Source organism: Arvicanthis niloticus, chromosome X (assembly GCF_011762505.2).
Source record: "Arvicanthis niloticus isolate mArvNil1 chromosome X, mArvNil1.pat.X, whole genome shotgun sequence".
NCBI lineage: Eukaryota > Metazoa > Chordata > Mammalia > Rodentia > Muridae > Arvicanthis > Arvicanthis niloticus.
The window spans coordinates 86,376,663-86,389,932 of record NC_047679.1 but is presented as its reverse complement, the minus strand read 5'-3'; the positions used below and the strand labels follow the sequence as shown (position 1 = coordinate 86,389,932).

At 34.0% G+C, this 13,270-nt stretch overlaps 1 protein-coding gene across 4 annotated transcripts in view; it reads left to right on the top strand.

Moving 5' to 3' along the window:
• Positions 1-13,270, top strand: part of Rbm41 (RNA binding motif protein 41) — a 77,502-nt gene that overhangs the window by 12,989 nt on the left and 51,243 nt on the right. The gene's annotated exons all lie outside the window — the stretch shown is intronic.

Genomic DNA, 13,270 nt, shown 5'->3' with positions numbered 1-13,270 from the left:
CTTCCAGAATTGATTTTGACCTTTTTTGCCAGTGTTATTTTTGCTTTTAGGACACAGATCTTTAGAGGTTTTCATTCTGTCATCCCAGAATTGCCATCTCACCATTGGTTTACCTCTCCCCTATTAAGATTATTGAATTTGGGGAAGAATAGGCTTTTATAGCATGGAGTTGGGTCATTTTTTCTACTTTATTGAGTTAGCATTTACTGCATACTATAAAACTCGATCCTTAAGCGTACAATTCAGTGATTTGTAGTAAATTTATAGAATTCATCAACCATAACAACAATCTAGTTTTTTTAGTCCTCAAGGACTGCTATTAGTTTTTGTTTATACTTGCGTCTTGGGCAGCCACTGAGAAAATATCCATCTCTATGGATTTACCTATTTGAGACATTTTATATAAATGATTCATATAATATATGGTGCTCTCAACTTCAGGATAATGTTTTCATTGTATCTAGAACATTATGTCTAGAACTAGTATTTTTCTAGTGTTTCTTGAGTGATTCTGTGTGCATGGTGAGAATATCTTCAACCCTTTCCTATGTGCTTTGCAGTCTCAGCTTTCCTTTCTTGTTTGCACAAAGCCTCATAGTTAATCAAAAGTGACACCTCATGGCCTTTTCAGATCTTTTCTTAACATGCACAAACCTAAGTCAGTCAGTCTGTCTGTGTGTCTGTCTGTCTCCCTCTCTATATATGTATATGTAATGTATATGTGTATGTATATGTATATAAATGGGCAGGCCTATACATAAGCTAGATGTTTTTAGAGCCTCAAATAAAAATCTCATTTCCTAGATTTTGCCTTTTGCAGCCTTTTATTAACTTGTGTTTTCTCCAACTGTTATCTTCACCTCTGTGAAATTCAACAATTGCCTATGAACATTTTTGCCAAAAGCTCCTGGAAGAAAAGGTTGTGATCACTTTCTGGGCTTTGAATTTGTTCAGCTAAAAGGAGTGCCCCTTGACTTTCCTGAAGGAAAATAGTAGTTCCAAGGGGCTGCTGCCTCATTCTTCGCCCTCTACTGGTGACCCTGTTGCTGTTTTTGTTTGTTTGTTTTCTGTGATTTCAAACATAGGCTTTCAAGGTTAACCACCAAAATAGGAGTTGGGATGGAAGTAGGGTAGATTAAAGCACTGAAAAACTTATTATTCTTGCAGAGATCCAGTTATTCTTCCTAAGAAATCTTTCCCAGTGTGTTGGACTATTTTCTAGAATTGTAAGAGTTGGTTCTGATGATTTTCTTATTTCTTTTTTGGAAGAGATGTTTTAAAGGTTCCTATTCTACTGTTTTTTCCTGACATCGTTTTAATGGCATACAGTTCAAAGCGCTGAAGTTTGTGATGTTGATGCCATGTAAGCTACTGCTTTTTGAGACTTCTATTTTTGATCATATGGTGAAGATTTCTTTTTTATACCTCAGAAATGTATTGATTTTTTTTCTCTGTTCTAAAAGACTGTAGTTTCAGCTCACACATTTAACCATTTTGAGTTGCTTTGGCATATGATTTTAGAGATTTATATTCATCTGGTTGCATATATATGTGTGTGTATATATACATACATAGAGATTATATATAGATTATATGTACAATTGTCATTGCATATGAGAACACTGCCATTTCCCATTAAAATTGTCTTGACACCATTGTAGAAAGCAAATTTACCATGAATATAAACTTTTTTCTTTCTGCTTTATGTTTTTATTGTTGTATTTGATAAGGTTATTATGCAATTTAGGATGGTCCTGAACTTACTGTGTAGCAAAGGATAATCTTGACCATCTGATCTTTTTATTTCCACCTTCCAAGTACTGGGATTAAGCTGCTAAGTATAGCTGACTTTCTATTTTCAGCAACTTAATGAGTTCTGAGCATGAGTTCCTTAGTTTAGATTCTAGGTCTTTAACCACTTAGCTGTCTGCTACTGTTTATTATCTACAGGCTTCAAATAGACCATATATTCTCACCAAGTTTTGTAGCTCTACTTTGTGGGTTAGACTAGGTAAGCTTTATAACTGTACATCGTGGGATAGACAAAGTGAAGGGAGTTTATTTTTTCTTCCCTAGAAACAGAAGTCCTAGCAGCTGATACCTTTTTGAAGACTTATTTATGCCAGTCATTGTGATAAACGCATTTTTTTTTCAAACTGATGCATTTACTTCTGGCAACAGCTCTATTAGATCTGACATTAGTACACATATTTTACAGATGACAAAACTGAGCTTCTGTGGAGAATAAGTAACTTTTCCCAAACCCAGTTGTTCATTAACTATGCTGTCCTTGAAATATACCATCTTTAGAAAAATCAATGATGTGTTGGCCATGGCACTTGTGTATATGATTTCAAAGGACTCTATCTTGAAACAGCATTCTTTTCCTTAGCAGTATGGGAGATAGAACTTCTGCCTTCTTGTATACCAGGCAAATACTCTGCCATTGAGCTAGATCTTCAACTGTTCGGACAAACTTTCTTCTGAATTATGCAATATCATTTTAAAATGAAATTCATGGAAAAGCCAAATATATTATTTCTAGAAATATTCTTCCAAAATTAAGTCTAAAATATACTCTTTGGCCATGATTTTCTCTTTTTGGTTAATTTTTGTTTGTTTGTTTTTGAAAGAGTCATGCTGTGTAATGCTGATAGGCCTGGTACTTGCTATGTAGCCCAGGCTGACACTGAGCTTCTGGTAACCAACTGATCTCAGCCTCTCAAGTGTAGAGATTACAGGCATGTACCATGCCCAGCTGCAGCCTTTTACTAGTTCTCAGAATTCTCTTGTACCTATAATGACCTGTCTCCAATACTGTTAGATCTCTACTTCTTTTACCTTTTTCTTTGTAATCTCTATTCTCTTGCCTGGTTCCTCTTCCTTCGTAGTCTCATTCATATTCAACCTCAGGGATCTATCTATCTATCTATCTATCTATCCATCCATCCATCTATCTATCTATCTATCTATCTATCTAATCTATCTATATTTATTTATTTTTGCTTTCTTGTCTCTATTTCATACCCCCTTAGACAAGCCTCAGCTAATTGTCTTCCTTTAGCCCGCCTTGCAAGATCTACTGGAGAAAAATCACGTCACCTTTTGGGAGTCATTAATACTTCACTAAATTCCTCATCTCTGGCACCATCTAAAGCTTGCCCCCTCACCCCCTCCATATCTCCTAGTCCCCAGTCAGCTCTCTGTTTCACTCCTTATCAGGACTATTGGAGATACTCATTCCTTTCCCTAGCCTATACCCTTTCATTATTTTTAACAGATAGCTTTCTGTCCAATTTCAAAGCAGCAAGAACTTCCATCTGCTTGGTCCTCCAGCACTCTGCTAACTTTTGCTTTCTCATTCTCCCTTTCTTCCCACTTCACTCAGAGATAGGGGACTCTTTGGTGCTTAGTGATAATCTTTATAATCCAGTGCTGGATTCCATCCTTATCTCCCAAGGGACTGCAGCTGGCCCTCTTTTCCTTTGAGGACTTTAATTGGGTCATTTGCCAGTTCCCCCGAGTCTATACTTCTTCTATCTAAAGAATGTGAAAACCAGGGGGCAGGGGGAAGTCCTTCAGCATTTTAAGTTCTTGAAAAAGCAAAACACTTGAATTTTCTTCTTTTACTATATACCATAAGTAGCAGTTAGAGAGCCAGAATTATATGCATCTCTTAATATTTTGATAAGTAGTGAGTTATTTCTAATCTTTTTTTCAATGAAAAATTTCAAACATCTAGAAAAGTAAAAAGGATTTCCCACAAACACCCATACATCACAATCTATTGTATCCTTGATATACTTTATCACATATCTAATCTGTCCTTCTAAATACATATCAATACACTTTGCTTATACCCTCATTTTAAAAGTTGATATAAATGTATAATTCCAAATACAACAGCATTCATATTGTTGGCTATAGTTAAGTATTTATTTTGATTCTATCTTCATAAAATTTTCATGTTATTAAATATATAAACCTTAAGTGTTTGTCTGCCCATTTATAGACAGTGTATGGTTCTGAATGGTGATATACTAGTAAGAAAGTGTATCATTTACCAGTTTCCATGGTCTACATTTTTCCACTGTGGACAGTTGCAGGCTATACCAATCTGTCATCACTCAGCATGGAGTTGAAAATGGGAGCACACAGTCATTAGGCCATCTGCAGCACATTATTACATGTGTGTAGCCCAACACTTATCAAATCGTATAGATTACCATCATTCCAGAAATTCCCATCATGCTTCTTTTCAGTAATTCCCATCCTATTCACCCAGAGGCAAATTATACTTTGATTTTCCCCCTAGTGTAGATTAGTTTCTATACTGTCTAAATAGTTCTATTCTATTCTAAAACTTTTTATAGGTAAAATAATACAGTAACTAATCTTTGCATAAAACTTACCTAATTCAGCATAAAGTTTTTGAGGTATACTGTTATGTATACCAATAGTTTATGTCTTTCTGTAACATAATTTTTAGAAGAATTTTTGATAATCATTGTATTAGATTCCTAAGGCTGCTAGTAAACTCACATAAATCTGGTTTTGTATAACATAAGTTTATCTCCTTCACAGTTTTGGAGGCAAATCAAAGTGTTGATGGACTAGTCTTTTTGTTGGCTTTAAGAGCATATCCATCCTCACCTGTTCTAGCCTATACTACTTGCCAGTACTCCTTGATCTTTTGTGATTGTGACGTGGAGATACATTATTCTAATCTTTACCTCTGTCTTCAAAATGGCATTCTCTTTGTTTCTGTATCATCATTTTACCCTTTGAGTATTGTATTCATTAGGTTTTGGATGCACCCTAACCCAGTATTAGCTTATAGTAGTTTAACAACAGATTTAAACATTATATTATCAAATACTATCAGTTTAAGGTTCTGAGTAGAGATAAATTTTAGAGATATTATGTGCAACATAGTACATTCTGTCCTCTGGCTCCTAAAAATGCACATTCTTCCTAGTACATGCAAACTGCATTTACATGTAAACTCAAAAAGTCTCACATTTCATTATTTAAATCACCTAAGCAAGCAGTGGTGGCACATGCCTTTAATCTAGCACTCAGGAGGCAGAAGCAGGTAAAATCTTCGAGTGTGAATCCAGGCTGGTCTACAGAGCAAGTTCCAGGATGGCTGGGACTACATAAAGAAACCCTGTCTTAAAACACATCCCTCCAAATAATAAATCCGGTGTGGATGAGGTTCAGAATATAGCACATTTTGAAACAAAATTTCTTTCTTCCTACCCAGAGACTTGTGTAATTGAAAAAGAAATTATGCTATTGTAATATGTAATGGTGAGGCAGGCATATGATAGACAGCCCCACTCTGAAAAGGCAAGAAAGGAGAAATAAAGGGATTACTAAACAAGTTAATCACCCAGCAGAGCAAGTTTTATTCCTTAGAATGCTCTGAGCTCCTTTGCTGGCCTCTGCAACTGGGTCTTTGCTCTTAGTCATCCTTTACTTCATTTTGTCCCAGGTCTGTCTCCCACCAGGCTGCCACTGGTTCTGGTCCAGAGTTATCAGGTGCCTTATCAGCCTTGAGGAAGTCAAGGGAACCATTCAGACTGGAGGCTCTCTGCAGATCCTTCTCAGATAATCTTATCTCTATCTGGCTTCTGGTGCTGGTTGAGTATGTGAGTCATTCCCAGTACCTTCAGTAAAAGTTTATCTGGCCATAGGCCCGGCCCCCTTTCCAGAACATTCTGTCTGGATAGGTTTAGGATTTTTCAGATTATCAAATGCTGGTTTCTTCCCCCTAATAATTAGATTTTCAATTTATATATTTTTACTTTACAATTCATTGTAAGCATCAAGAAGAAACAGCCCTTGTCTTTCATACTTTGGATGTCTCAGCTACATATCTAAATTTGTTACTTGTAAGGCAGCTTTTCCCCCAATAGCATGAAACTACATGAGCCAAATTTCTGCCACTGCATAACAAAGATCACCTTTCCTCCAGTGTCAAATATCATTCACTATTTTTTCCTAAGGCCTCTCTAGAAATTTGGTTAATATTCATATCTATAGCAATATTGTATTCATGATGTATGTACACATGCAGATATGCATAGTGTCTAGGGTTATATGAGCTTTATTTACTGTTCTTTTTTCTAAGCCTTTACCACAACTGCCTTTAAGATTTATGTTTCTGCCAGTGGACTCCTGAAGGAAATTTGGGCTTATGCTGTTACAAACATCAAAATTCTTCCAGCATCATTCCTTCTCCCAGTCCAAAATATGTATTGGCTTCCTAGGGTTACCATAACAAAACAACAGGAATATAGTGTCTCATGGTTATGGAAATAGAAATGCAAGGTGTTGGCTAAGCTGCTTCCCTCTTAAAGCTCTGTGGGGGGAATCCTTTGCATGCATTTTTCCTAACTCCCAGTGACAAGTCTTGGCTTGTTATAGTATACCCATTGCTGTTTCTGTTGTACATGTATTTTCTTTCTGTGAGTGTGGTACTGTGTCTTCATTTGCCTCCTCATAAGAACATCAGTCTTTGGATTTAGGCCCTCCCTTGATCTGTATGATTTCATCTTGATTAATTATATTTTCAAAACCCTCTTTTTCCTTTGAAATTAAATTCTGAGGCTTTGGGATGTTCTTTAGCCCAGTATATTTATTACTGCCTCTTCCTCGTCTTTCATTCATATTTGTACAAACTGTAGTTTTTAAATGATAAGATTGATCATTCTGAAGAGTACTTCAAACATTTATGTCCAATGAGATTAATAAATGGAGTAGTGGAAAACTGTAAAAGCCCTTGTATGCCCCACAAACCATAGCCCCCTTCTGTTCAGGTGTAATTACTATCCTTACTTGTGATAATAATTTTCTTTTTTTAACTACTTATATATCCATCAGTAGACAGAGTTTCCTTTTCCCTGTGACTAAACACTACTAGTCAACTGAACTGGACATATACTGGGTCTTCCTTTTGTACTTAATATTATATTTGTGAAATTCTTCCACATTACAGTTTGGAACTATAATAAATTAATTTTCACTGACATATAGTATTCCTTTTTATGAACACTGACTTTTTGTTTTGCTACAGTGGAACACTTGGGGTATTCTCATTTGGATTTAGCATTATTATGAGTCCTGCTACATGATATTTCTTGTACAGGAATCCTGGGAAATACATACATGAGTTTCTCAGGATTTATACCTTAGAGTACAGTTGAGATGTGACAAATTCACAAATCCTCTACTTTAATAAATATTAACTAATATCTGAAGGGATTTCCCCCAAGTTAACATCTCAGTAGTCATGGAAAAAGGTTCAGGTTGCTCCATATCGTCATCCACACTGGGTCTTGTCAGACTCCAATCTAATAAAGGTTTACTTGTGTTTCCTTGTCTTATTTATTCCCTGTATTAAGAATTAACATTATTAGTGTTATGCTTTACACTTTAGCCCTTACTCAGGTTTTATTTAACCTATTGTTTTGACAGTTTTGCAGTATGGAGAGAAATTAAAAGAATACCTGCTCAACTGTTTGAAATAACTGTCAGATGAAAATAGGATTTATTCTTTTAAATTTGTATGTGTGTAAGTGATTCACTTATTTGTATGTCCATATACCATGTGCATGCCTGAAATCCATGGAGACAATGACATCCAGTCTCCTGGAACTGTACTTATACTGTAGGGCTTATGCTTAAATATTTCACTATGGGCTGGAGAGATGGCTCAGCAGTTAAGAGCACTGACTTCCAGAGGTCCTGAGTTCAATTCCCAGCAACCACATGGTGGCTCACAACCATCAGTAATGGGATCTGCTGCCCTCTTCTGGTGTGTCTGAAGAGAGCAATGGTGTACTCATATACATAGAATAAATAAATAAATCTTTAAAAAAATATTTCACTATGTATCTTCTAAAGGCATTTTCCTATACAACCATAATACTATGATCATCCTATCTCTAAATACATTTTGTAATGAAATTTCTGATTTTATCTAGGATATAATCATTGATCACACATTGCATTTAAATTGCTTTAGAATAGTTTGTTTGTGTGTGTGTGTGTGTGTGTGTGTGTGTGTGTGTTCGCGCATGCGGTGTTAAATATGGTTGTTTCCAGACCTTTATACTTATCAGGAGTTCGTATCTGTATTACTTGCTTCATTGTGGTTTAATTTCATTTTCTAAATAATTAGTGATCTTCTTACAACTTGATTGAGCATATGAGCAGCCTCCTTTATGAATCAGCCTTGAATTATGTGCCTGTTTAACAAATGTGAAAATGTCTATTTTCTTCTGAGTACTCTTGCATCTGTGTTTGTGTCAGGTGTAGGCTTGGTTCAGAAGTTGTTTTACGCCTGTCTCAAAACTGTAGCTCGGCTCCACAGTTCCTTGAACTTGGTAGATCTCAGTAGCCTCCAGTTATCTAATCGCCACTACAGGAAGGAGGAGCCTACAAATGTTTAGTGTTATGTGTATTGAGTATTCTGTCTCCAGCTGGCCAGTCATAGTGTATACTTTCCTGTATACAATATATAAATGTATACAGATTCTTATCATTTATGGCTATGGATTAATTTGTTGGTTATAGGTGTTTATTTTCACTCTATCTAATTACTTCACTGTCTTTATGATACCTGTTGATAAATAAAATTTCTCATCTTTATGGAATAAAGTGTTTTTAATATTTTCTTTATGTGTAAGGCTTTTGGTGTTTCAGTTAATCCGTCCTCCCTAGTGTGAATGTAGGAATGTATATTGTTCTTTGTTCTAAATGTTTACTTTTTTCCTTCACATTTAAGCCTTTAATCTACCTGGAACTGATTTATGTATACATTATAAAATAGAGTTCATTTATTTTTTTTATCCTCAAATAGAGTCTAAGCAACACCCGAAGTGCATACATCTCAGTGAACTTCTATATAATAAGATCAGGCATTCTGAAGCTGTAGAGACTCACATTGATTTTATACTTTTGCTGCCAAGCATATTTTATGCACTTATCCAGTACCAAAAAATTTTTTTAGTGGAATGTTTATTTGAGTGTTTGTTCAGTTTTAAATTGGTGGAGTATCAGTAGTTTTCGTACTGAGATTTCTTTGTGTATTCTGAAGGCAGGTCCTTTATAAACATGATGCTTTCTTCTGGTCTCTAGCCTATCTTTCCTTATGCTCTTAATGGTGTCATAAAGCACAAATGTTTTAATGAAGTCCAATTTAGACTTTATTCTGTTATTCTTTAAGCTTTTCAGGGAATCAAAGTAAAAAAAAAAAAAACAGTCCTCTATGTGTTCTTCTAGAATATCTACTGTCTTCATTCTTATATTTACATCTGTTTATTATGCATGGAAATTTGTGTTTGTAAGGTATGATCTAAGTTCTTAATTTTAGATGAAGATTCCCAGTTGATTAAAACTGTATCTTGAATTTCCTTGTATGATTTTGTTGCTTTGATCTATATTTATGGCTTTATGTTTCAAATTCCTACTGGATCTTTATATAGCGAGTTTGACAATCAAGAGTAACTCTTCCAACTTTATTTCTCCTATCTAGGTCTTATATATTTATGCAAATTTTGTCAACACTCTGTTGATTTTTCTGCATAAATGCTGAAATTTAATGGAGATTGGATTGAGTCTGTCATTTAATTTAGTGACAGTTTCTCGTAGTATATGAACACACAATGTCTCTTCCTTTCAGATCATCTATAATTTCTTTCAGCACTATTTTATATATAATTATATATATTTATATATATACTATATATAGTATATATACTATAATATAGTATAATCTATACACTATATATAGTGTATATATATAGTATAATATAATATATATGGCAAACTATATATACTTATATATATATAAATAGTTCACCAAACCTATACTTCTATTAACTTTATTTCTAAACATTTTATTCATTTTGACACTCTTGTAAATAGGATTGTTCTGTTTTATTATTTTATTCTTGGCTACAAGTATATAGAGATATGTTGGGTTTTGTTTTGATCTTGTATTCATGTAACATGATCTAATTAAATGTTCTATTGATTACTTTATTCTAGTGGTTTTAGTATGGGTAGCTTGGAATCTTCTACACAGGAAAAATGTGTTTCCTATGAATAAAGATAGTTTTGCTTGTTTTCTTATCTGGAAACTTATTATTTATTTGGTTTTTCCTTCTTCTATTTTCTAGAATCTTCAGTCCATTGTTGAATGGAAGTAATGTGACCTAGTGTTTTTGCTTTATCCCCAATCTTCTTTTAATATAATATTTTTTATTCTTTGCTATAAATCAAACTCAACCTCTCTGGAAGAGCAACAAGTGTTCTCTTCGGGGGAAACATCTGTTTTGAATCCCTTCATCTTAGCTCTAGGTTTTCTATACCAGCTATGTTGCAGTACATTACTTTCTTATGGTTATTAGAATTACCATACATCTGATAGCCGAAAGCAACATAGGTTTCTTCTAGTATAGATCTAGAGATCCGAAGTCCTAAGATTAACTTGTTAAAATAGTTCTGAAGATTAGGTAAATATTTGGTATAATTCACCAATGAGTCCTTTTGAACCTGGGTGTTTCTTTGGGATACTAGCTGATTACTAATTCAGCTTCTTGTTGTTCTTGTTGCAGTTTAGTAAGTCATTCTCTCTTGGAATTGTATTAGCAATTGTTATGTTTATGAATTTGTCAGTCAATATAAGTTTTCTTGCTCATTGACTTAAAAGTTCTTCACAGTGTTCTATGTAAATCACTCTCATTTCCATGAGTGCTCATGCTTCCTCTTTACTTTTCAAATGACTATACCTTTTGTACCCTTTTAAAATACAATATTTTAGTTTTGAAATTAAAATATATATTTTCCCTCTTCTCTTTCTTCTTTTCAGCCCCCATGTATTTTCCCTTTGTGCGTTCTCTCTCTCTCTCTCTCTCTCTCTCTCTCTCTCTCTCTCTCATTCATGGCTTCTTTTTCTTGAATTCACTTTTTGTATCTTAAGAGATAACTACTCTTATACATTGCTGGTAGAAATACAGAAAAGTACAATTACCTCAAGGTGGAATTTGTATATTAGAAGTATATAAACAATTCCTCTTTTTTGTCTCAGCAATTTCACCTTTTAGAATTTATTTAAAAGAAATGCTTGAAAAATACCAAATTGTATGTATGTGTGTTTGTGTATGCATGTGTGTGTGTGTGCGTGTGCATGTATGTATGTGTGTGTGTGTGTGCGTGTGATAGGCGCACACACACATGCACACACACAAAAACACACAAGGCTAGTTTTCAGGGCATAGTTCAAAACAGCATAAGACTTCAGATATAAAACCAATATTTCAGGGTTTGTTCATAGGAAAATAATCCAAATAACTATTGTATGTAAACACACAGTATTATGTAATTGTAAGAAGGCAAAAGAATAGTTTTTATGTCAATATAGAATTACTTATAGGGCATATTGTTAAAATCTAAAAAGCAAGCTTCAGACCAATATTTATATAGGAAAAGAATATAACTAATGAATTTCATGTATGTATACATATAGTTTCAAAAAAAGGAAATATTGTACCCATAAGTCAAACTAATAAGAAATAGTCTTTATGGGGAACACAGGGAATGAAATGAAGGGATCAGAGATAGAATGCTACTTCCATAAAGGTACAGTATAACCCTTTTCAATTTAGAGCCATATAAAGGTTTTGTATGATTATAAATGTAATACACACTTTAATCAAAAACAGAAAAGGGCTGGGGGTTGTACTTCACAGCTGAGTGCTTGCTTAACATTCACTAAGGCCTGAGTTCAGTCTGCAGCTTCCCATGCACCCAGAACTCAAGAGAGAAGAAATCTATAAAAGTCAAAAAAACCTGAAGCAAATAAAACAAATGAGAAACATAACTGGTAGCCTAACAACCAAGAGAAAATACTGTAGTGACTTTAAAGTAATACATGTCTATTATTCTCTAAGGACTGCAAATATAAAAGTATACCCAATCATTGTATTGTTGTTTTTTTAGTATTTTATTTTTTTGTTTTGTATGTTTATTGTTATTTATTACTATTATATTATATTATTATTATATATATTATAATATTATTATTATATATTATTATATATAATATTATTATTATTATTATTGAAAATTTTCAATTATGTGAGTGTATTGTTAGAGAAAGCTAATAATCCAACTTAATCATATTATTAGAATCTGAGGAACTGGAAATAAAATCTCAGTGATAGAGTACTTGCCTAGAAGGCAAGTTGTCCTGGATTTGATCCTCATGACTACCAAAAACAACCCTCCAAACAAAAGAAAAGAGATACAAGTCTAAAATCGGAGTTTAAGAACAAACCTTGTCATATTGATTTGAATTGGAAATGATGTTCTAAATATAAGATCTGTTTTTCTCCAATACACTATCCCAGCTTTGTCTACTGCAGAGGCTTAGAAGCAACAACAATGAACACTCCAAACAGTAGTTTCCAAGTACTTTTCACTAAAAGGAACCTGGGATCCTTGGAAAAATAGTCCAGTTTCAAGTTAGAAAATGTACAAGATCAGCTGGGGACTCCTATAGATACTAAGTGGGACAGTTTGTCCACTATCGCAAATGATTATTATATTTAATTGAAACACAAGCAATCATAAAAATACATGATTTCATAATTATACTGAAAAATAACCACTGGTCACCATTAGATATTTCTGTACTCTCATGAATAATGAAAACTAGATAGAATCAAGCATTCATCCTGCTTTTCTTATATAAACTATATTCAGGAAAACTAAAGAGTTGATGATTTATTGATTCCAGATTCAAAATTCAAAGGAAATAACAGAGTCAGGGAAGCCCCATTTTGTAATTCATAAGTTAATAGATCTAAACAGTAATTGGCAAGGATATAAATCCTATAAGGTAGAAGTTGTATGGGAATATATAATAATCGAGGGATGTACAAAAAGCACTTAAATTCACTGATTAATTTTAACATCACTAAAAATGTGCTCAGTGAGTGTTATGTACCTTAGACATGGTATAACAGGAGATACACAGCTATATATGAATGGCTTTGCCTTAAATATTAAACATAGATCCAGTTAACTTTTTACAGACACCATGTTTAATGTAGCTTTCTGGAAGATATAAATGTTCTCTATTTGTTCTTGATAATCTGGTATGTAAGAACAATTATGCTGGGCGGTGGTGGCGCACACCTTTAATCCCAGCACTTGGGAGGCAGAGGCAGGTGGATTTCTGAGTTCGAGGCCAGCC